The sequence below is a fragment of the Mustela lutreola genome, chromosome 5 (genome assembly GCF_030435805.1).
Source record: "Mustela lutreola isolate mMusLut2 chromosome 5, mMusLut2.pri, whole genome shotgun sequence".
In the NCBI taxonomy this organism is placed as follows: domain Eukaryota; kingdom Metazoa; phylum Chordata; class Mammalia; order Carnivora; family Mustelidae; genus Mustela; species Mustela lutreola.
Window position 1 is genome coordinate 39,456,342 of NC_081294.1, and position 23,793 is coordinate 39,480,134.

The 23,793-nt window shown below is 41.4% G+C and overlaps 1 long non-coding RNA gene across 1 annotated transcript; it reads right to left on the reverse strand.

Annotated features, from left to right (window-relative positions):
• Positions 1–6,163: 6,163 nt before the first annotated feature.
• Positions 6,164–23,793, reverse strand: LOC131831330 (uncharacterized). Its single transcript, XR_009353599.1, has 6 exons — positions 23,219–23,793; positions 22,295–22,412; positions 20,357–20,414; positions 8,218–8,325; positions 6,470–6,564; positions 6,164–6,317 (listed from the first exon to the last, which is right to left on the reverse strand). It is a non-coding gene; the product is annotated as an uncharacterized LOC131831330 (long non-coding RNA).

Genomic DNA, 23,793 nt, shown 5'->3' on the forward strand with positions numbered 1-23,793 from the left:
TGGGGAAGAGAGTTGGAGCCAAGGACCTCACAGAATAGGAGCCCGTGATCAGTCCCAGGAGAACGCCAGTGACTGTCTAGAAAGCAGTAGAACCTCACCCCCGTGGCAGGACTTGCTGAAGATGCTGGAGAGGCCTGCTGGGGAATGGAGGGTGATTGAACTGAGTTCTGCATTCATCTGTTGATGGCACTGCCTGGCAGGGCACCAGAGGTTGAAAATGAAAAGTCCATGTTGTGCTTTGACTTAAGACTGGGGCAAAGGCCAGCCTGTTATTTGTTCCATGTTCCCGAGGGAATGATTTTAGAGGAAGGAAGCATTCTACCCAATTGAAGGCTTTGGGTAGTTGATGTGGAAAGGATATAGGAATATCAAAATGCATCCAAGGGTAGGAGCCTAAGCCAACAATACCACTTTCGGGTATATATCCAAAAAAATTAAAAGCAGGATCTCAAAGAGATATTTGCACACCTATATTCATTGCAGCATTATTCACAATAGCCAAAAGATGGAAGGAACCCAAAAGTCCATTGAAAATGAATGCAAGAAGAAATGGAATATTATTCAGCCTCAAAAAAGAAAGAAATCCCACCACATGCTATGTCATGAATGAACCTTTAGGACATGACAGTAAGTTAAATAAATCAGTGACTAAAAGACAAATATTGTCTTATTTTCACTTATATGAGTTATCTAAAGTAGTCAAACTCATAGAAAGCAGAAAGTAGAATGGTGGCTGCCAAAGCTGGAGGGAGGGGAAGCAGGTATTGTTCGGTAGGATGGGGTCTACCTCTCTAGAGGTTCAGTTTTGTAAGAGGAAAATGTCCTAGAGATCTGGCAGATAGTAATTTGAATATAGCTGGCCCTTTTGAACTGTATGATTAGAAATGGTTAAGACAGTGAATTGTATGCTATGTGTTTTTTCCTTTTTCTTTTCCTTTTTTTTTTGCCACAATTGAAAATAAAAAAAAATGATTTGACAGGTGTCTACGTGGAACAAGGGGTGTTTCTGTTGTCTGTGCGGATAGATGGAGTGAGACCACCTAAAGTGGTTTTCCCCAGGGGTAGGGAGGGCGGAGGGAAGCGGTCAGCAGGTGTCTACCTGAGGTGGGAACATTAATACATTGAGCAAAACCAAGGCTGACCCTGGTGCTGTTTCTCTTTCAGGAGCAGCCCCAGAAGGCGCCCCATTCTTGGGCCTCCTCCTTCAGTCACTGGGAAGTAAACAGAGATGGGAGGGTCCCTGTTCTGGGAAAAAGCTAATCAAATGATCCAACTGCTCCTCCTTTGCAACCCCGAGAGAGGTACCAGGAAATACAGAGTTGGCTGAGACCGGGAGGGCCATGAATAAGGGAGGCTGTCCGGGACAACCGCTCCCCTTCTCCCAGTTCCTCCCAGACCTTTGCCTTCACACGCTAGCCCTGGAGTAGGTATCAGCCAGGGGGCTGGAGTGAGACCCTGGCTCGGGGAACACAGTCGCCCAGCCTTCTGCTTTCGCACTTTGGAAAAGAAACCATCTTCGCTCTCTATCCTGTTATTTAGTGTTTGGGAAAGGACCAAAAGTCAGCTAGGAGGCAGAGGACTGGGAACCACCGTGAAGGTAGGCATCCACGGAACAGTCGTGAAGCTTGTAAATCCAAACCCCCACGAAGAGTTTCCTGATGAACTCCCCGGTGACACTCTTGGCTGAGATGGGAGGGCGGGGGAGGGGCTGCAGAGAGAGAGATGCTTCTCCCTTACTGGGAAGCTGTGTTCCTGTGACCCTATTTCAATCTTTGGTAATGAACCATTTCAGAACAAATGAAGTCATTGGAGTCACTGATAATTACATAAATTTTCTTTTTCACTTAAAACTCTTAAGTTTCTATCCACAAAGGCCCATTTTTAGTAATACATTGAATCCTGCCAACATCCTGAGGCTGATTTTGTCTTTACACTTCTAGGAATTTCCGAGGACGTGGGGGTTTGGGCTGCCAGGACGGATGTGGATATGTGTGACCAGCAAGGAGCTTCTAAGGTCTGAAGATTGGGAAGGTCGAGGGTCAATCCCTCCTAAACCCCAAAGAGAGCGTCATCTCCTCTCAGGCCTTTTCTGTGAGTTCTCCTTCAACCTCTTGAAAACAAGATCCCCATTTCACCTCGGCCACAAGGTGATCCAGTGCCAGGAGTGTTTTTAGTGACTCTAACCCGTCCCCAAGGCCACATCAATGCAACGTCCAAAAAGGCAAGCATTTGGAACTCTGAAACCCCCGGAGACAAAAACAGGACTCTGTGATGATGTGGTTTATGGAGTCTCATTTTTAAAAATCGGACACACTTACCACGAAAGATGCTGTGGAAAAATAATTGGATTTACCCCAACTCCTCTGCTATTTATTGCCTTGAATGGCACTGAGGTTATATCAGAACACAGTCATAAGGGGAAGAGGCTTTGGAACAACTAAACCACATTTCTCCCAAAAAGTAAGTCTGTCATTAACCCTTTGTACAGTGTAAGCCATGTGACTCTTGCACAGTGTTTGTTTGCAAAATACCAAGACAAGGTTAACAAATGTAAGTTGTTTTATGCTTCGAATTGAGGATGTGGTCCTGTTGTGTAGACAACAGGGTCTCTAATAGCCCTACCCTTCGGTGGACTTCAGGTCTTAAGACTTAGACATTTCTCTCCCTCCAAGAGCTAAGGGCCCAGCATGCAGAGGGATGGATGGTCTTCCTTCTGTCCTCTGCTCTCTGCAGGAAGCCAGCCCTGAGGGGTATATTGCACAAACCTTGTTTGACCGTGACTGACTTTACTGTGTACTTGGGTTTCAGGACCTCAATATTTGCAGCTCCTACGCTGCCATATCAAATCCATGACAGCTTGTGGGGGAAGCTCATAAAACGCCTTGGAAATTAAAACAGTTGACTGCAGCAGGACAAAATCTAGTGGCTATTTGACAGGCAAGATTTTGCAATTAGAATTTTTATTCCAGCTGACCACAGACAGACCCTTGGCTGCCATCTTCCAAGGGGCTTCTGAGAAGTTTGTAGAGCTCCCATGGCCGGTGGATCACGGCTTAGTCAATGATATCAGATGTGAAGTCGCTCTTCCTGCCACGAATCCATCTGTAGTTAAACAAGATAGTCTGACTGTGCCAATAATTTGCTCAATTTTGCACAGCCATGTTTAAGGAGGCAACAAGAAATCTGCTTGCAGATCTTTAGGGAACTCTCAAATCAAAGACAGCAGAGATCAAAAGTCCTTGAAAAAGCCATCTGGGAACTTTTGTGCGCTGACAAGTTTGCTCTTGAAGCTCACACACCACACTTGCAAGATGACAAACAGATACCAGAGACTTCTGGGGAAATTCTGCACCACACTCTGCCCTGAAGAGAAGCCATACACTCTCTAAGGTCATATGTCCCCCACTGATGCAATCCCTGCCCCAATCCCCCAACCACAAGGTCACTGGCTTTCATGGGAGATAGAATGGACACCTCTCTGCTATTGCTCTAGTGATGTGCTGGGTAGCAAAGAAGCCAATGGTGCAACAATGGTAGAAATAGCCACCATTTCTTAAGGACCCGGGAGCTATGATTTTGCTGAACCTGTAGTATACATTATGCAATTTGTCATAATAATTCTATTTGGAAGCCATTAGTTTCACCACCTTACAGACAGGAAGTAACTTGTCCCAGGGTACAGAGCTTTAAGCAGCATAGCCCAAGTTTCTAATCAGGTAGGTTTGGCAGGTTCACAGTGCTGCCCTCATGGGAAATTGAATGATGCTAGAGAAATGTCATTTCTCCTCTTTGAAAACTCAATCTGTTGCATGATTGTTTAATGTCCTTTTCAGCAGCAGTGGCAAACTTCTACTCCTCTGTTGCATCCCAGTCAGAGCTCATGTTCTGTGTAAAGATATCTCTGCCTTTTCTAGGCTCGTGTAAATGTTCTTTTCTCAACACCCTCAAGACATTTTATGCAGAACTTCAGGGGTGCAGTGATCTTATTTGAATAATTATTTGTATATTTGTCTGCTTCCTATTGAAAACTAAGAATTTCTTAGTGCAAGATCCATGTCTCCATAGCTTTTGATCTAGGACTGACATAGTGCTCAGCTCTGTAACTACTGCTGATAGGTGGACCAAGGGGCCATGGATCCCTAAGAAGTGTACCATGTACTCAATTGTGCCAAAAGTATTAGATCAAACCATTTGGAACTGCAATTTTTCTAGGTCAAAAAGAGTCAACTTCAGGTACTTCTGTACATTTCAATCTAATAAATCTATTACAGTGGATGTGGCTACTCAGAAATGTGGCTGGTTTTCAAATTTGATGTATTAAAAGTCACACATCTAAGTGAATGCTTTATGAATCTGCTGTCACATTTTATTGAGAATGTCCTTTATTTTTGTAGTTCTGAAATATTCAGTCTTGCATTTTTACCCCAGATCAGCTGGTCTTCGGAAGTCCTTTCACTACTCAAGGTGTTTGTCACAAGACATTTGGGATGCTTGGAAAGGCAGTGTCATGTAATGCTCAAGAACAAATTTCTAGGTGTCATCTTTAGCAAAAAGTCTCTACTCTTTCCCCATCTGCAAGAGCAGGATCTCCAGGGTGTCTGTCTCACGAGGTTGTTGTAGGAATTACATGAGGTAATACACACTGCTTAGAACAATGTTTGGGACACACTCAGAGCTCACTGAGTGTTTGCTGTTATTGTTATTATTATTATTATTATTATTACGGAATTTGGTGTGTGTGGAAGGCATGCATGTTGGAATAGCAACAGAGTGCATGAGTAGCCATGAAGAAAAATTAAGTAAATGAGTAAAGGGATCCCAAACAACATGGACTCTATCTTTACTTAGATAGCTCCCTGATGGAGTATGTAAATCGGAAAATTTTAATTATAGGAACCGAAGTATCTTAAGAGTGCACGAATTTTGCAGTTTTCTGAGTGCCTAAAGCCTTGTCATTTAGTCCTCCATGTGGTATCCCAGCACTCGGATTCCCGCTGGTGTCCTTTACAATACCATGAGTCCTATTGTATAAATCCAAGTCCAGCTGTGGTATTTGAAAATAATCAAACTGGCGTCACCAATTCACTTCTTCCTTTCTTTTCCCTCAAAGTTTCTTTCTTTCAAACAGTTTTAAAATACCATTACTAAATTTCCTCTTGCCTTTTAAATATATTACACATTGTGTTACGTATTTGTGGTTGAGATAATCACATGGTTCCATTTGTTTTAAATTAAATCCGTTTAAGCTACAAAAGTCTCCAAGTGTCCTGGTAAAGGCCTGCTCTGCATGCAATATGGGCAGAGCCCACGGCCAAATAATTAGGAACTAATTTGTCAGAATCATAACCTGCTCGCAACTTTTGAACACTATCTGTCTAAATTCCTCTATGGAGATAAAGCTCAGCTTTGTGGAAGTTCAACCCAACCCAGTAGCCAAGGGGATATTTAAAGTGAATGGGTCCACTTCTAAATTATAACCAGATACAGGACCCTTTCTTTGTGTTCCATGTTGAGTACTGTCCGACGTTGTTCCTAAATCAACTGCATGTTTGGGGACAATTAGAGAAAGAAATTAGATCCAATGCATCCTTTTTGCAAGTCATGAAATGAAGGACAAAGGACAGGCGCTGCAGAGTTAGAGGACAGGAACCAATTATCAGAAGCAAAGTAGCAATGACAGGCTACAGCAACCTTATTCAAACCTATGTGGGGCAAAAAGGTGTATAATTACACATACATGTGGCCAGTCACGTTCTACATAAATTTAAAACTTTCTGTAATGCAGAGAGTTGTTTGAATCCAATATTTGAAGTTGCTCTTTTAAAAAAATTCTTTGTAAAAAAAAAAAAAACGCTTCATGTAGGAACTCAGACTAAAAGGTGGATGTGGCATGTGGTGTACTTGGGGACTATTATGTTACTTTCTGAGTTTTAAACAAGTATGCTTTTTAGAGTATTTCCTAATTCAAATTTTTTAAAACAGGGGCACTTGGGTGGCTCAGTCAGTCAGGCACCTGCCTTCAGCTCAGGTCGTGATCCCAGGGTTCAGGGTTCCAGCCAACGCCAGGCTCCTTGCTTAGGGGAGCCTGCGGCTCCCTGTCCTCCCCACTTGTGCTCTCTGTCACTATCTCTCTCTCTCAAATAAATACATAAATAAAGGGGCACCTGGGTGGCTCAGTGGGTTGGGGCCTCTGCCTTCGGCTCAGGTCATGATCCCGGGGTCCTGGGATCGAGCCCTGCGTCGGGCTCTCTGCTCAGCCAGGGAGCCTGCTTCCTCCTCTCTCTCTGCCTGCCTCTCTGCCCACTTGTGGTCTTTGTCTGTCAAATAAATAAAGATAAAATCTTTTAAAAAAATACATAAATAAAATCTTTAAAAAAAAGATAGAATACATTTTTTAAAGCAACCAAAAGTAAACCTACCAACCCAAACATGTGAAATGAGTAGCGTCCTTTAGGAAGACAGAACTCACCTGCCAAGAGAAAGGCACATGAAGAGAAAGAAACACAGATCGTCTTGCTATTACTTTTAGGCAGCGAACAGTTAGCACGCCCTTCCTCTTGAAGTCTGTAAACAAAAAAGAAATACAGCATTAGCCTCAAAACTGTGAAAGTCTCTTCCAGATGCTTTTCAAGATCTGAATGTTTGTTTTATTCTGCAGGAGGAGTGCTGATGAAAGCCTCAGTTAGTTTCTAAGAAGAGGAATGGGAATTTAAGAAAACATCTCCCTGCTTTGGTGGCAATGGCTTTAGAGGGCAGAACATTTGTTGGCCACATTTTGCACAGTCAAAATTTGTTGGGGCCCTTCAGCTTTATCCAAAGCTTTTGCTAGCAGGACCTCCTCCCTGCACTCATCCCTACATTATCACTTTCATCCACCCAAGTTAACAAAAGCTCTGTGAGGAAAACGGATACTAAGTTTGGGGAAGGAGTGTTACTCGGAAACCTCGGGTTTATCTAGCAATAATTGCACTAATAATGGTAAGGCAGATCGGTGGACGTCAGGGGCTCCAAGGGGAATCATTAGGGTTGAGGTCTCTGGGCATTCAGCCAGTGATTTCCTTGGACTTGGACTGCTCAAATCAGGGTTCTTTCTTTCTAAATTATTCCTATCCTATGCCTGTGCTGGGGACAGAAATGAAACCTAGAGGATAGATTATAAAAGTGAAAAATGCAAACTTTGCATTTGAAAATACCATAAGCACAGTAAAAAGACAAATGTTAAGCTGGGAAAAAATGTTTGCCATTTAAACTGTACACAAAGATTTTTTTTTTTTTATATTCTTCATGTCTAAAAGCTTCTGAAAACAGAAGAAAAAGTTCAACTACTTTATAAATAAATAGGCTAGAGATATGAACAGATAGTTCATAAAGATAGGCAAATGGCCCTTAAAGGTGTTTAAACTCACTCATAATGATATAAATGCAAATTAAAACTTTATGGAGTTACTATATCCTATCTACCAAAATGGCAAAAAGAAAAAGAAGTTAGGCAAAATACTTTTTCAGTCAAGCTGTGCACAAACAGTCAATTTTTAAACAAAATGCAAAATGGTTCAACTCCCAAGGAAAGGAATTTGGCATATCTAGCAGAGTTCCACATGTGTCTACTCTTTGGCTCATGAATCTTACTTCTGAGAATCTATACCACACATGCATGAGCATATGAAAAAGTATATTGTCAGGGTAATTCAGTGCAGTATGAGTTATAATAGGAAAGGACTGGAAACAATTCAAATGTCTATCATTAAGGAGCTGGTTGAATAAGCATTGGTACATCTGCTCAGTGGAGTACTATAAACCTATTAAAAAAAGTAATGAGAACACACAAAGAATACATATCCACATAGTTTTGTATAGTAAAAAATGGACGTACTATTCCAGAAGGAGGAAACACTTCCCAGATCATTCTATGAGGTCAGTATTGCTTTGATATGAAAACCAGACAAAAACATCATAGAAAAACTGTAGGCCAACATCTCTTATGAATATAGACACAAAAATCCTCAACAAATACCAGCAAATCAATACAACAATATATAAAAAGAATTACACACCATGGTCAAGTGGAATTTGCCCCAGAAATGCAAGGCTGTTTTAACACTTGACAATTAATTAATGTAGCTCATTGTATCAATAAAATTAAAAACACATTATCATCTCAATAGATACAGCAAAGCATTTGACAAAATCAGACACTTTCGTAATAAAAGCACTCACCAAACTAGAAATGGGAGGGAACTTCCTTGGTCAGTTAAAGGCATCTATGAAAAACCTGCAGCTAACATCATCCTTAATAGTGAATAAGTGGAGAGCTCCTGCTGAGATCTGGAATAAGACAACAATGATCACTTGTAAAAAAGGGACTTCTCCCTTTCTAAATTTAATTTTAATTTTAATTTTCCTTTTACTAAAAAGGGATGCTTTCAAAATTTTAAGTTACTTTAGTATTTGTATTAGCGAAAACTTCCAAGTGTAACAATGGATAAATGAGAATACGTCCATTAGAAGAAATTACTTGCCATTTCTGTTCAACATTGTACTGGAGATTCTAGCCAGGGCAATTAGGCAAGGAACAGAAACAAAGGGCATTCAGATTGCAAAGGAATAAGGAACACCATCTATTCATAGATGGCATGATCATATACACAGAAAACCCTAAGGAATCTACTATCATAAATGACTAATGGTCATTTATTAGTTTAACTAATAAATGAGTACAACAAGGTTGCAAAATACAAGATCAATATGCAAAAATGGAGGGACAGAAAAGTTTAAATGATCACTTGTAAAAAAGGGACTTCTCCCTTTCTAAATTTAATTTTAGAAAACTCTGAAAATTAAAAATAAATAGATAAAATGAAATTAATTGTGTACCAAGTTGGTGGCATAACTACATATAGAAAAATTGGTTCACATGACAATAATATGCAGTAATTCCACTGTCCATCCTGAGTGGAATGTACTCCAAGGACAAAAAGAATTGCAAGAATAATTTTATTATTTTTTTAAGTTCTTTTTTTTTTTCATTTTATTTATTATTTGACAGAGAGAGAGAGAGAAAGAGAGAGGGAGAATACAAGCAGCGGGAATGGGAGGGGGAGAAGCAGGTTTCCTGCTAAGGAGGGAGCCCAATGTGGGGCTTGATCCCAGGATCTGAGCTGAAGGCAGACACTTAAAGACTTAGCCACCCAGGGGCCCCACAAGAATAATTTTAAAAGCCTTAACCTGTTTTCAGTAACCACGTCATTGGTAGTACTGTTAGTTTTGTTATTTTGAGTCTATCGTGTGTGTGTATCACAGGATAAAGTAAAAGAGTAATATTCCGTGTGCCATTGAGAACCAGGACTTCACCATGGAAGAAAGGAGACATAGGTAATGGTTTGAGGGGTTAAGTCTGAGAGTCTTGAATTTAATTGGAAGTGAAAGTTACAAATTTATAATGTACTTTATCTTTAAAAATATAAAAAGCATTTCCCATTTCTGTCCTTTGAAAAGACCTAGAGGTAATGACTAACATGGTAAAGATGAACATTTCTAGTGCTCAGATTGTGGTCCCTAAACATTGTTCCCAACTTTAAAGAATGAGACCTGATTCTGGGTCTATAACATTTTGTCTTACCAGAAAGCAAGGAAGAGCTCTCAAAGACTATCACAGATGTTGAGGGGTCAGATTTTGTCTCCAAAAAGATATGTTCACAGCCTAACCCCTGGTACTCATGAATATGACTTTACTTGGAAATAGGATCTTTGCAGATGAAATCAAGTAAAATGAGGTGATGATACTGGGTTTGAGTGACGCCATCACAATGACTGGTATCTGTATCAGGAGAGGGAAATTTAGACATCGACAGAGAGGGAGAGAATACCATGTTGTGTTGGAGGCAGAGATGGAAGTGATAGGTCTACAAATCAAGTAATACCAAGGATTGCTGGGACTTGCCAGCAGCCGGAGAGGGGCATGGGACAGATTCTCTCTCAGTGTCTCCCGGAGAAGCCAAGCCTGCCAACAACTTGATTTTAGTCTTCTAGCCCTCAGAACTGTGAGACAATAACTGTCTGTTGTTTGAAGCCACTCAGTTAGTGATACTTTGTTACAACAGCCCTAGGAAATGAACCTGAATCCAGGTTATGTCAGACACACTCAGGAACCATTTGGAAGGAGCTACCACTGGCTTAACAAGGCACAATCTGAGCACCCACAAGGATAGTAGTTCTAATAAACTAAAACTAAAACAAACTAACATGTTTAAATCTATAAAATAATACTAATGCCTAAAAAATTTTAAAAAAATTTAATTAGATAACTTGGGAAACAATTTGAGAACTCAATAATGTGATAATTAATACATAAAGAAGAGAATCGAGCATTAATTCTGCCTTGGCATCCAACTCTTGATTTTGGCTTGGTCATGGTCTCAGGGTTGTGGGATCGAGCCCCACAGCAGGCCCCACACAGACTCTGCATCGGATTCTCTCTGTCTCTCTGTGTTCTCTCTCTCTCTAAAATAAATAAGTAAATAAATAAAACCTTTAAAAAAAACCAAAAACAAAAAGAAGTAGTATTCCAGGTAATTTGTGATAGAATATCACCATTTTGTAGTTTCTAATGAATGCATGGGTGCTGACAACAATCACCCATGACGAGAAATGAAAAGGGAGACAAGTCAAGTATCTTTTGACACAAGTATCTGGTTCTATCATGTACTCTTGGAAAAACAAAAACAAAAACAAAAAAACTTCAAACCTAACCTGATCAAATCTTTGGATCCAGTCCCCAGTTTGCAAAAAATATGAAGGACAGATGAAGTTATTGAAAAAATATTACGGACATGCAATCAGCAAAATGCAGGGCAAAATCCTACAAGAAAACAGATTTGGTCTTTTAAACCAACAGATTGCAAGGAAAAACAAAAACAAGATAGTCAGGAAAGTCCTGGATTAGAGACTTGAGAAACATCAACCAATTATAACTAGTGAAATTTAATTTAAATCTTGATTCTTATTAAAAAAAAAAAAACTGAAGGCAAAAAAATATTTATGAGGTAATCGGCGAGAGTGGCTAGATAAAAATTACTGGTAATTTTTTTAGGTGTGACAATTTATGTTTTAGAAGAATATCCTTATCTTCTAGAGATAATCATCATAGTGTTTATAGATCTAAAGTTAGGTCTGGGATTTTTATCTAAAATAATTCAGCAAAAAAAAGTAAAATGAAAAAATTCAGCTGATTTTGGAGGAGATGGATGGGGGAATGTGGGTGGAGTAGGGAGAAATTTAGATTGGTCATGACTTTATAATTGTTGAAGATGAGGTCATGGGAGTTTATCAGACTTTTCTTTCTACTTGTGACTATTTTTAACACTAAAAAGTTAAGGGCAAAAAACTTAACTGAAGGAGCGAGGGCCTCTGACCCCAAAAAACTCATAATTCAAAATGTTAGCAGGGACCAGTCAAAAAGGCCGTGCAGAGAAAGGAGCCCAGTTACCTCCTTGAGGCAGTTGTTTTCTCCCCACAAGCGCCAGCCACAGGGAGAGTACTGCCCTAACTCACGGGGCCACAGTGAAGAGTACGGAAAGGTTGAAAGCATGTCACAAATACAAAGCGCTAAGTGTTTCACAATAGTCATTGCAAGGCAGTTCTCTTTATCTTTTTGCTGAGTTCAGGCTCAGGGCCACAACGCTCCTTTGGACTTGTGTATTTATTGCCATTGCCCTGGGCCCTTAGACACAAAGATAGATCCAGACCCCTGACTGCCAGGCCCTTCGTCTGATATCCAGACCACCCACCCACTTCCCATGGCAACTTCCATTTCAGGAAAATATTTATGGGAAGGCACCTGCTCCCAGGGTGAAAAAAAAAACCCAGCGGTGGACTGAAATTATTTTCTCGCAGTCTAGTTTTAATCCACCACACGGCGTGTTGAGGGCATTAACGAGTTGAAGATGCCTCCCATGGGAGCAAAGTCACAAATCCCATAACATAATGACGTTTCATCACAGGAGGGCCTTGGTTTGTAATAGAGACTCATCACTGCCAGAGTGCTTGGTAAATAATGAATCACTAATGAAATAAACACCTGTGGAGTTAGACATTGTAGCTGCCAAGGTAATAATTACAATTAATACGCTCACAACACATGCGAGTAAATGGACCCCTTATTACTGACGTCATCTGGAGGCTTTCTGGCAGCAGTTGTAATTGAGAATTAGTATAATTAGCAATAATCACAATTACATGTGAAATCTCTACGGCCCCTCTCTAAGACTTCTGTCTCAGTCTGCACAAACCTGTAAAGATACTTGATGTCAAGTAGGATTATACCCATTTCACAGATAATGAAAGGGGTCAGTAAGTTTCTCGACATCTAGCAGGTCAATCAAAAATGTCCAGAGGGGTGTCCTTCGCCAGCCCATGTAAGGACTTTGCTCTCAATAGCATCTGTGATCCGGAATTTCAAAATTTATTAAAATACAAACCTTTAAATAGCAAAGCTGTGCTAATCCAAAAAAATTAGTGGGAAAGGAAATGTTGCTGTCAGAGCCTGCAGAAAATTTCCAAACTTTCCTGCAGGACACTGTTTTTCAATGAACTGTGTCTTTTTATTCCGAGTTAGATTTTCTATGGCAGTGTTCTGGGCTGCATATCAAATAATAAACATTTCCTCCAAAAATTAACTAAAAATGGATCACAGATCTAAATGTTAGAGCTAAAAGTATAAACTTTCTGGAAGAAAATAAAGGAGAAAAATCCTTATGACCTTGGATTAGGCAAATAAATAAATAAATAAATAAGGAAAGGAAGGCAGAGGGTAGAAAAGAAAATGTTGATAAACTGGACTTCAACAAAATTTAAAATTTCTGCTCTTTAAAACATATTATGGAATAAATGAAAAGAGAAGCCACAGACTGGGAGAAAATATTTATAAACCACAGTTGGTAAAGGACGTATCTAGAATATATAAAAAATATGCATAAGTATATATTATATTGCATATTATATTCATTATATTATATACTTATTAACATATTATATAATATGTAAACGTATTTTATATTTACTATGGATATAAAAGAGAAAGAGAGAGATGGGGGGGAGAGAGCCCCCCACAAATAATAATAAGAAAATAAAATATAATTATAAGAAAAACTCAATGTTTAAAAATGTGTAAAAGAACTGGACACTTCACCAAGGACATACTCATGGCAAATTAGCATAGTAAGACATGCTGAATGTTTGTAGGAAGAGAAATGCAAATTTAAATTAAAATGAGATACCACCATATATCTACTGGAATTAAATTTAAATGATTGATAATATCAAGTTCTGGCAAGGATGCTAAGCACCCAGAAATCTCTTACTTTGTTGGTGGGAATGCCAAAATGATACAGCTACTCTGGGAAACAATTTGCTAGTTTCTTATAAAGTTAAACATATACTTACCATACAACCCAACAGTCCTACTCCTAGGTATTTACCCAAGAGAAGTGAAACATGTGTCCACATGAAGACCTGTATGTGGACATTTATAGTAAAGACCTGGTCATGAATGTTCATGTTAGCCTTATTTATAACAGTTCCAAGTTAGAAATGCCCACCCACTAGTGAATGGATAAACAGACCATGGGATAACACACATAGGAACAGATTACTGATTCATACAACAATATAGACGAATCCTGCAACCATCATGCTATGTGAAAGAAGCCAGACACAAAAGACTGTATATGGTTTGACTGCATTTAGATGACATTCTGGAAAAGCCAAAACTATAAGGGCAGAAATCAGATCAGCTGTTGCCAGTGGTAGGTTCCTCTATGTAGGGGTAGAGGAAGAAATTGACTGTAGAAGGGCACAAGGGAACCTTCTGAGGTGAAGGTCATGTTCCAGATCTTGATTGTGGTGGCAATTACACAACTAGATGCATTTGCAAATACCACTTTGAATGGTACAATCAAAAGAGTGAATATTAAAATATGTAAATTATTCCTCCATAAACATCACCAAAGAAAAGCACTTGTTAAACATCAAATGCAGTGTACTATGTAAGGTACAAGAGAAAAGTCAATCAATTAGAGAAGTGACCTTGTGAACTGAGGGATCAGTGGTTTTGGTAGGAGTATACAAATAATGTTTAAAAAATACTGAGCACTGCCAAGCTCAGGAGAATGAGCAGTAAGTGCTGGGGTGGTATATTTGTTTTGTGTGGCTGCTGTAACAAATGACCACAAACAACAGAAATGTATTCTCTCACAGTTCCAGAAGCCAGAAGTTCAACACCAGATTCACTGGGCCAACCCCCCCCCCCAATGCTGGCAAGGCCATGACCCTTCCAAAGGCTCTGGTTAGACTCCCCTCCTTGCTCCTCAGCTGCCGGTGGCTGCATCCGTCCAGTCTGCCCCTGTGTTTATCATGCCGTCTCCTACGTGTGGAATCTCTCTCTGCCTCTCTCCCATGAAGATACTTTCTGGACTAAGGGTCCACCTGGCTAATCCCTTGTCAGAATTCTTCACCTAATTACATCTGCAAAGATCCTCTTTCCATATTAGGCAATATTTACAGGCTCCTGGGAACAGAACTTGGTTTCACGGGGTGGCCATTATCCAGCCATCTACAAACCGTTACAATGACATTACTGTGGGTTGGGGTGGTCAAGAGTGTTTCATGGGAGAGGTAAACTCTGGCTTTGAGGATTGGACTGGAGTTCAACAGAGGCTGGATTCTTGACACAGGGAGTAGTTTTGGAAAACTGTTGGTATTAGCAAGCTTTTTGGCAATACCTTGGCTTGGCTTGACTGGATGAATCGGGATGGAGGTCAAGGGTACGGGAGGAAAGAAAGTTAACAAGTTAGCTTAAGGTCGGAATGTGGAAGGCACTGAGTTTTGTGATAAAGAATTTGAGCCTATAAGCAGTGAGGCACCACAGAAGAACTAAAGCAGTGGGCGGTGTGGAAGTATTGCTTTAGGGAAATGAAACTGGCAACAATTTATAGGATGGGTTAGAAGAGAAGAAAGCTAGAGTCAGGAAACCAGTTTTGAAACCCATCAATCTCTGAATTGTGAGGTAAGGAGAGTTGGAATTAGAGTAGTGGCTGAGGGAGTGGAAAGCAAGGGACAGAGTCAGCAACAGGGCTGGCTTCATGGGTGTGTGAACTCCATGGTCACATGGGGCCCGACAATCCGAAGAGTCCTACATTTGGTTTATGCTCTTCTATCTCTATCTTGAAAATCTTAATAATTTTTTAAAAAGATTTTATTTATTTATTTGACAGAGAGAAGCAGGCAGAGAGAGAGAGAGGGAAGGAAGCAGGCTCCCTGCTCAGGGAGCCTGCTGAGCAGGGAGCCTGATGTGGGGCTTGATCCCAGGACCCTAAGATCATGGCCTAAGCCGAAGGCAGAGGCTTTAACCCACTGAGCCATCCAGGTGCCCCCAAAATTTTAATAATTTTATCTTCAAACTGTGTTTCATAAGTCAAGTCCAGTTGGACAATGGACCATATGCAGGAACATAGCACACAGGCACAATATCCACCATTCTTACCACTCTTGTGTCCTCATGTGCATAGAACATTCGAGACGAGCTATGAGCACAGACTTCCAGTAGACACAAAATGCATATGAGTTCAGTGAGATGCAAACTGAGTATAAGGCAAGTGGATTACCTCGGTAACTGGGCAACCAGAGGCCTTAACGACGCCAAGAGGCCATGCTTCTTTGTTTAAATTTAGTTAGAACACAGAAAGAGGGCAATCACATTCTAAGAAACACAAGCAACCAAGAAATCCTGTTACATACTTTCTGCCTGTGTTACTCCCCTGTATGTGCAGAGTGTTCTAGTGACAATGACATGGAAGTGCACATGTGAGCTATGAAACATGAACTCTCATATTGGCAATTCAGCATACAAGGTAAATGCTCCAATATTTGCATTTAAAAAGCTGGTATGGCAGGGATGCTTGGGTGTCTCAGTCGGTTTAGCAACTGTATTCGGCTCAGGTCCTGATGTCAGGTCCTAGGATCGAGCCCTGTGTCTGGCTCCCTACTCAGTGGGGAGCCTGCTTCTCCCTCTCCTTCTGTTGCTCTCTCCATCTACCTCTCAAATAAATAAAAGAAATCTCAAAACAAAACAAAACAAACAAAAAACCCCCTGTTATGGCACAATATAAAAATGAATGGATATATTTTGAATTTTAACTTTTCTTTAGAATGATCATAAATAGCAAATAAAAAACCATCATGACAAATTAAGAGAGTCCACAGAAGAAAGGAAAAGCTTCACCAACAGCACTCCTCTTTGAATAGGCGGCCCTTCATCAGTATTTTTTTAATTAATTAATTTATTTTCAGAAAAACAGTATTCATTATTTTTTCACCACACCCAGTGCTCCATGAATCCATGCCCTCTATAATACCCACCACTTGGTACTCCAACCTCCCACCCCCCCGCCACTTCAAACTCCTCAGATTGTTTTTCAGAGTCCATAGTCTCTCATGATTCACCTCCCCTTCCAATTTGCCCCAACTCCCTTCTCCTCTCTAACACCCCTTGTCCTCCATGATATTTGTTATGCTCCACAAATAAGTGAAAGCATATGATAATTGACTCTCTCTGCTTGACTTATTTCACTCAGCATAATCTCTTCCAGTTCCGTCCATGTTGCTACAAAAGTTGGGTATTCATCCTTTCTGATGGAGGCATAATACTCCATAGTGTATATGGACCACATCTTCCTTATCCATTCATCCATTGAAGGGCATCTTGGTTCTTTCCATAGTTTGGCGACCGTGGCCATTGCTGTTATAAACATTGGGGTTGCACTAGATTGCACTGACTACATAGCCAGTCACGGTCAGAAGGCACCATGCAGGACGAACCAATGCAAAAAGCAGTTTAAGCAGTTCAAGCAATCTATCCTCTACACCTGACCACAGCATCAGCATGTCAGCCAACACCATAAACAAAGCCTCTGTTCAGAGTAAATAATCTCACTTTCAGTAAAAAGGGTTCTATTAAAAAATTGTGGTAAATACATAAAACATAATATTTACCATCTTAACTAGTTTTTAATATATAGTTCAGTAGCATTAAGTATATTCACATTGTGCACAGCCAATTTCCAGAACTTTTTCATCTTGGAAAAGTATAACTTCCCACTTTCTCTTTCCTACCAACCCCTGGCAACCACCATTCTACTCTGTCTCTGTGACTTGAAATACTTGATATAAGTAGAACCAGACAGTATTTATCTTTTCCTGCCTAGCTTATTTCACTTAACACAAGGTCTTCGAGGTCCATCCATATTGTAGCACGAGACAGGATTTCCTTCTTTTTTAAGGCTCAGTAACGTTTCCTTGTGCATATATATTAAGATTTTGTTTGTCCATTTATCCATTAATGGACATTTGAGTTGCTTCCTCCTAACCACACTTATTTTAATTGCAGTCAAAATCTGCCTCAATTCCTTTTGACTTTGGTAGTTTATCTTCCACCTATTCATCTTTGACTCACTCCACAAAGTGGAGGTCATTCAGAGACAACTCCAAGAAAGAAAGAGAAAGAGAGAGAGAAAGAAAGAAAGGGAAAAAAGAAAGAGAGAAAGACAAGACAAGAAAAGAAGAGATATTCAGGAAAAGGGGAAATGCAGGGGAGAAAATAGTAAATCAGGGTCCATTAGAAAATGGCTTACAATGTTTTCTAAAAACTATGCTCCCATAAAGTTTCTAGATTGATCTGGAACCACTGCTTCTCACCCAGGGCTTCTCTTTTTCAGGCCATGGAACATGTAGGACACAATAATATTTGTATGTCATTCAGGGGTAAACTGATGAAGTTGCTCTCTACCAAAGGGGGCTGCCCCCAGCCCACACTCCAACCCCAAGGACGGAAGAAATCAGAATCTTGGGCCCAAGTGGGATCTACTCCTGGTAGGTCAGGCGCTGTCCACACCCTGCAAGAGCCGCACTGCCAGCTTACTGCCTTGTAGGGGCCCTGCTCTGACACAAGCTGCATGTTTCAATTGTCTGTAAATGACCCAAGCTGTAATTCCTCCAGCAAAAAAAATCTGTGAAGCAGAGGAGAGCACCTGGGCTTGGGAGTTAGTACAAGCGTAGCTTTTTCTGTTTCCATTACTTACTAATTCTGTGACTGGGCGAGATACTAAGACTAAAAATACGTGCCTTGTAGGAATGCATGATAAGTAGACAGAATGCTCCTTAGGCACCTAACACATGCCAGACCCACAGTTGATGCCACAAGATACTTGTGTTCACAGTAATGGAAGTACTAAACTAGATACTATGCCATAGAGCTAAGTAGCTCAAGGGAACTGTCAGTCTGCGCCTCCTTCCTTCATTGCTTTATTCATATGAACAAATACAGATTGAGAACTAAGTTTGTGCCAGACACTACCGGGTTCCAGGGAGACAACCAGTAAGCTAAAGCGTAGAAGAAAACTTCCAATGGGGATATTTGGAATGGAGCCCAGGGTTTGTAACAAAGGGTCCATGTGACTTTGGGTGAATCACTTCCACTTCTCGAGTCACTGTATTAGTCTGCTCTCACAAGCAACTCTAATACTTAAGGAATTTAGAAAACCATTTCTTGCTCTTCTTAGAGAGGAATATAAATTGGCTACTGTTCTGCTTTGCTCCAAAAGTCAGAGTCAAGTTGCAGCCAGGATGTGCTGTTATGGGGAAGGGCTGAAACAAGAAGACCCCAGCCAAACTAAGCACTGCAATTAATGGTTCTGCTCTGAAGCAAATGCTGCATCCACCCATATCCCATTGGCCAGGGCAGGTCACCTGGCCGAGCCCATGGGGCATGGTGATGGTGGGGAGGAAAAAATAATCAGAAGCAAAGAACACAATCTACCACTACCAGTTTTCTTACTTCTGGATTGAAGATACCAGGCTAGAGCTCTCTATTCCTTCAATTCTATATTTAGTAATTCTATGATGCAACAGAGGAGAGAAGTAGAATTGCTAATTACTGTTATGTAATTGAAACCAAGAGAGCCACACTGCCATACTGCCACATGAAACACAGAATGTTCTGGACAGGGACCTACACTATCTGAGAATCCCAATTCATCTTCTACAGGGAAACAAAAGGATAAAAGTAATTTTACTAAATATGCTGTTGAAACTGTTTTTCATTTTGAACCCTGAGGTCTTCGTGAACTTCACTATACTCCTTGGTGTTAGTTTTGAGTTTGAGACAACAGGTGTATGCTAAGAACTGGGCCCTGACTTTGTCTCAATAAACTAATATTAAAATTGTAAGGCACTAGAGGAGGGGCTTGCTACTTCAAAAACCCTCTTTAGTGAATCTTTTAGTGAGGTACAGAATTGTTTTTAACAATTGAGCTTCCATAATCGGTTGTTTGCAAATGTAGATTTTAATTTATTGTCAATCTGAAAAAAGGGCTGGAATGAGATAACCCTCCTCAAATACACTGGCCATTAGGCCAATCAAATTCTGTGTTACGGATCCTGTGTCAGCCTGCAAATATAGCTTCTAGATGTTCAGATTCCTACAGGCTCATTAATGACTAGCTTCGTGTATTGTGTACTGAACTAGAAGGAAAAAATGATTTCCTTTAAGCTCTTACAAATGGCTATCAACTTGGAGGACCTATTTACATGCCAAGTATTACGCTGTGGCTTTTCGTTTGTGATCTTTGCTCTCATCGTATCTCTGCAAGGTTGAGTATTACTCCAGTTTTGCGGAAGATGAAACCAAATTTTCTAGAGGTTCAATAACTTGCCTAAATACTTAACAAAGCCTATTGTCAACCAATGCTACTGTGATGCCAAAGTTCAGTCCATCCTGCTGAAGACGAAGACCAGAAAACTCTTTTACTACCTTATCTGCAAGAAGATGGAAGGCTAAAGAGCTCTTTCTCATGTTTTTATTTCCAATTGTCATTTTCCTCCCTGGAGTTCGAGAGCTATTGTGCTCTAAGATTGCCGTATGCAGGATGTGACAGGATAAACTATATAGTTCACTGTAAGGAACATGGGTGCCTTGCTCTGTGTGCCTGGGAGGAAAGTTTGATTAAACAGGTTAATTGCAATATAGTCTTCTATACATGAACAGCATGCACTGTACAAGAACAGCCTCTAGCTCTCCTTGGCATTAGCTTTATTTTGACTCCACTGGGGCTCCTGGCTACATGCTCAATGGATAGGAATGAGAGCCCCAGACCCCAGTTTCAAGTGCTGATATATGCTAATTATATGGTCTTCTTGAAGTGGGAATGAACTAAGGACTCAACAGAAGAAGATAGCTTTTCCTTCTGGCTAATAGATGAGAAGAGTCACCCCATCACTTCAAAGGTACCCATGTTCATCCGCCTACCATGGACTGTGGCCATCCATCTGCAATGTCACTGACTCGGCAGCCCTTCCAGCCACATCTGGAAAAGTTAAGTGAATTACAGAGTTGACATGTGTTGGGAAATGCTTTCAGCACAGCATACTGACAATAGGCTAACACACTTTTCCTCCCCCGGTTTACATCAAACCTAGTATGTTACGTGAAAGTTAAAGCTTCAAGGTTTCAGGTAAGTCAGTGAAAACATGTATAGTCTGATATGTACTACAACCAATGGCAAGTCTTTGGAAAGTAAGTTGCGATGGACCCAGAAGGGCTAATGAGATCTATAAAAAGGGTGACCTGTCCAGGGGAAGCTAGCGGGACCCATGACAGACCCAGGAGTTGCACCCTCAGAGGACAGGTGTGTTTTGGTGCCCCTCAGACACACTACACAACTGTCTCTTTTCCACAGAGTCTGAGAACCCTCTGAAGAATGGAGCACGCACTCTGTCTGAAGGACCTCACAGCTCCCCTAAAGATGGCTCAGCAGCTTTGTGGACTGCCTTGGATGGTTTCAGTTTTCTATGTGTAAATTCCCAACAAGCCCCTCAAATCAGGAGCTATGTCTTAAGTTTTTATTTATTTTTTTTTGAAGCTTGACAGCCTTGAGCTCAGCCACATGGAAGACACTTCATAGCAAATCCCTCTTGTCTTAATTTGGCACGAGATATGGCAGCCCAGTACAGGGACACCGGAAGTAGTAGGATAATCTTGTGGTTCTTTTAATCATTCTCTTCTACAAGCTCCTCAGCTAAGGAGAAAATTCTCCTTATTTCTAAACATTTTAAAATGGTGTTCTCACTCACCATACATCCATATAGGCTTTCTATTGAAATACTGATTTTTATCTTTTCTCCAAAGTCCATGGCATCTCCTTCCTGATATAGCTTCTTGGAGAATTTGAGGAAAAGAAGAGAAGGTGTGTGGCTGGGGAAAGTGGGCAAAGAAATTCCTTAGCCTTGTGACAGATGCTTTGGACTGTAGGGGTGGTTCCACGGTGGATCTGGATCTTGTACTGGCTCCCCTTAAGTTCCTTATTTCCCCAGTTTCTCACTGCTGCTCCAGATCTCCATTAGAAAGAGTCATTTGGAGAATCTTTGCCATGGCCTCCCTCATTGCCATTGAGATTCAGAGAGGCCATTTTCAGAGATGAAAACTCATCTTGAGGATTGGCTGTTTACACCAACTCAAGACAGGGATGTGTGGTGAGAAGTCCGGTAAGGCAAGGCCTTCTGCTTTGTACAAATGGACTGCGAGAATATTCCTTTTAGGAAAGCTCAATAGAATCCACTTTAATTTTCTAGAGAACTTGGGGGGAAGCACAGCTACCTGACAGGAGCAGTGACTACATGAAGGTTTGGTGGAGCTCACGTTGAGTGCAAGGGGCAGAAGGAGAATTCAAATTTGGATCTCCTAACACAGCTCACCAGGAGCTCCACAATACTCTGAGTGCCCAATGGGCTGTGTGTGGTGTCTTAGGGCCACAGACACCCCAGAGATGGATGAGCTCGTGGAGGTCAGAGCAGTTCACCTTTGAATATTTATTATATATATTTTAAAGAATTTATTTATTTATTTATTTGAGAGAGAAAGAGAGAAAGAGAAAGAGATCACAAGTAGGCAGAGAGGCAGGCGGGGGGGTGGGGGAGCAGGCTCCCTGCTGAGCACAGAGCCTGATGCAGGGCTCCATGCCAGGACCCTGAGATCATGTCCTGAGCCGAAGGCAGAGGCTTAACACACTGAGCCACCCAGGCGCCCCTCATAGAGACATTCTTATCTAAAATGTATTACGGTAATACCGTATTAGTGAACCTTAACATTTGGGTCGAACACACACACACACTCACACACACACTCTCTCTCTCTCCGCCCCCCCCCCCCACCCCGGCACCCTGAATTACTGAAGACGTTCCAACTCACCATTTTGCTACTTCTGATGAACACCGCCGAGGTGTTAGTACTGCTTCTCCACAAGAACAGCGGAGGGGTTCTAAGCGCGAGCTCTCGTCAGGCGGCCTTATTATGTAACCTTGGACAACTGGAAAAACAGAAAACAAAAACAGAACAAAACCAAAAACCCTTTATGGCACACGGGGTCGAAGAGTAAGATGACGTATTTGGAGCCCATAGTAAGTACTCAGTAAATATTGGCTATTATTATTACTATTATTATTACTGTTGTTGTTGTTGTTGTGACGTGAGGGACTCACGGTGAGGCCTGGCACCAGCTTCCAGACACCACAAACGCCCTCAGCCTCCTAAAGGAAACGCTTTAAATTCTTGGCAGAGATGAATAAGCTGTTACCTTAAAAAAGGCTGTTTGGGCAGAGCAGGCCCCGCAGTGGAATTAAGGGGGGTCTTCACCTCTGGAGAGGAGGAAGGGGTCCCGGAGCTCCCGCGCCCCGGGCTGGGGGTGGGGCGCATCATGGCCGCCAGCCGCCCTCTTCTCCAACCACCAGGAAACCGCAGTCTTTGGATCTGTTGGCTCAGCCCAAACCCACACTTCCAATTTTCACACTATCTGTAAACGTTGAATTCTAAAGTCTTTCCTATTTAATATCAAACAAGTGAGGGAGGGAAAAAAAAAAATCTCATCCTCTCATTAGCGCGGTGCCAGACTCGCGCGGGGACAGAGCGGCAACCCGGGCTCCGCGGCGCCGAGACCGCAGGAGCGTTTCTCAAATGGCCGAACGGAGAGCCATGCATCAGCCTACCGAAACCTCCCGTGCCATTTGGTTTAAATATTCAAGTTCCTTTGAGGTGAAGTAGGGATTAGAACCAGAAGGAAGGCAGTTTACAGTCTGTTAGCCTGGGCTCCACATGCTGCAAGTGTCACACACGTACCTCCTTTCGGCAAGAGGGGTCACGTCAGCCCCGAACCCGCCCAGCTCGGTTTATTGTTCGGAACTGGACTTCCGCCTTCCCCTCAGCCTCTGCCCAAGGCTGCTCGGCCCTCGGTCTGCACCGACAGACCAACAGAAATACAGTGCAGGCCACAAAAACGGAGCGCGCATGTCATTTTAAAATTTTCTAGTAGCCACGCTAAAAAAAAAAAAACCCCAAAACAAAAAACAAACCAAAAAAAACCATAAACCAGGGAGATGAATTCTAATAATATATTTCGTCTAACCCAGTATATCCCAAATTGTAGAATTTCAACACGTAATCCCTATAAAAGTTGTCAAGGAGATATTTGACATTTTATCTGGTACCAGGTCTTCGTTGAAATCGGGTGTGTATTTTATACTTACAACACACCTGGATTGGACCTGCCACCTTCCAAAGGCTAAATTGCTACAGCATTGGACAGCACAGGTCTAGACGAATTCCACACACTGCACTGCATCCTAAAGCAGCAGGCTGGTGGTGAAAACACCCAGCAGAGTCTGAGGAAGGTTCTCGGGAGCCGAAGAATTGGG